Genomic DNA, 2,468 nt, shown 5'->3' with positions numbered 1-2,468 from the left:
GATCAGCTGACCTCGTGATCCGCCCGTCTCGGCCTCCCAAAGTGCTGGGATTACAGGCCTGAGCCACCGCGCCCGGCCATATGCTAGGGCATTTTTATAGTTCATCTCATTTTATCCTTTCATACTTCTGTAAATTAGTCATTATTATTTCCACTTAAAAGATGAGAAAACTAAAGTTTAATGACTGTGTATCTTCTCTGTAGTCGGGTAGCTAAGTAGGTGGCAGAGTAAGAATTTGAACGTAGGTCTATCTTACTGTCTTATCCCGAAGTGCTCAGGAAACTAAGAGAGAATCAAGGCAATGATGTATTACAGAAATCAAAGGAGAGAATTACAGGAACAAAGAAACAATCGCTGGGTGAAATAAACTAACTTTTTCTATTATTATTTGTAACATTCAGCATCTAGAAATTTATATATATTTTATAATATAATCCCCATTAAAAATTGTATACATAGATATGTATATATACCTATGTAAAGACATATATATTTAAAAATGGGTATCCATCATAAAAAGTAAAACTTTGTTTGAAAATAAGAAAAAGAAACACACAGCATTAAGACTATAAAGAATAAAGAATGCAATTAATTAAAGATGATATAAAATTTCCAAATGAAAATAAAAACAAATTATAATACAAAGTTCAGCAACTGCATAGATACAAACGGATATATTTAACATTGCATTATAATATATCAGTAACAGTTGACAAAAAATGTAATAAAAAATGCCATTTGAAGTATCAACAAAAATAAAAAGCTATAAAAGATATGTTACATCTAAACATAGCACTTTATAAAACTGTATTGGAATATATAAACAACATAAATAAGTTGATCCATATGCTGTATAGATGAATATGTATAGATGAATGAGTAGAATGTCTCAGTTACATAAACATGCCAATCATCTACAAGTCAGTAATTTCAATCCAATTTCAATCAAAATCTCATTTTGAGTAGAGAAGAGTGGGACATGTAAGAATGAGGGCCAAGAATAAGACATTTCAAAGGAGGAGATTAAAATGGTGGAGCTTGTCTTACTACTTATTAAAAGTTATTATGAAGCAATATTTGTAATAAAATACCGGTGGGAGTAAACAGCCAATGGAAGCAAAGAAATAGACTAATATAATATGGGATTTTAATATACTTGAGAGCAGGTATGGCAAATCACTGGGGAAAAGATGAACATAGCCAGCACAACAGGTCTGTGGAAAAAGGTGCATTGTTTAATCAATTGTATTGGAACTTCAGTTAAAAAGTTTCAGTTCTATATAAATATAAACTATAAATTTAAAGACTGATGAATTAAACCATTTAATATTTCCTTTCATCAAATAACATCATTAAAAAATAAAACAACAAGATATACACTAGGAGTCTGTATTTGTAATAATATATATAACTAATTATTATTATTTAGAATATATAAAAATCTTCTGTAAAGTAATAAGAAAAAGATAACCAAATGAGGAGTATACACACACACACACACACACATACACACACACAACATTCAACTGTAAATCAAAGCAATAGCATATTGTTTACACAACAACCGAGTAGCAAAAATATGACCACCCAGCACATTAGAAAAGATGTGAAACAATAAAATTGCATGCATTGCTGATGGCAGACAGATTTTGGAAAACAATGTGGCAGCATCTAGTGAAGCTGAAGATGCAAATGCTCCAGAATATCAAACGTTGAAGGCTAATGAATGATTAAATTGTGCTACATTTATACAAGACAGCAGGGATTTTCCTTTAAAGTTGCAGCTAGATACATGGACATGAATGATTCTTAAAACAAATGGTGAGTGAATAACCAAGTTATAAGGTAATGCCTAAAATACAATTCTATTTACGTAGAGTAAAACAGACAGAACTAAACAGTATATTGTTTTTGATTGTGCATACATGTGCTAAATATAATAATAAACACAAAATACAGGTTAATGGTAATATGTAATATGGCAAGAAAGAACTGTATTGGGGAGGAGAGTATAGTGGTCTTCAAAGTTATTCATAATATTCTATCTCTTAAGTGGGGTTATAGGTTCATGTGAACAAGAGGTGAAAAAGTGGAGACAGAAATACAGATAAAAGAGTGAACTATGCTTTTAGGAAAATAAGAAAGGGAAGAAGAATGTCAGTATGGTACACTTAGAGCAACAATGAAAATGAGAAAGAGTATATACTTTAATATGTTTGAGCATGTTCATAAGCTGTCTAAGCAGACTAAAAAGAGGAAAATTTTGAGGATATGTAGGTAAGTGAGACAACTGAAGGAACAATGTCTCTGCATGAGATGAGACAAATAGGTTCAAAGCATAAAAGGAAGAATTTATCTCAAATGGTAAGACTGGATAAAATCAGGGTCAAGAGAGCAGCTCAAGGAGGCCTGCCAGTCTCTGTAGACTCCACCTCTGGGGACAGGGCACAGCTAAACAACAACAACAA

Source organism: Mandrillus leucophaeus, unplaced genomic scaffold, assembly GCF_000951045.1.
Source record: "Mandrillus leucophaeus isolate KB7577 unplaced genomic scaffold, Mleu.le_1.0 Scaffold1265, whole genome shotgun sequence".
Taxonomy (NCBI): Eukaryota; Metazoa; Chordata; class Mammalia; order Primates; family Cercopithecidae; genus Mandrillus; species Mandrillus leucophaeus.
This window is presented reverse-complemented; position numbering follows the sequence as displayed.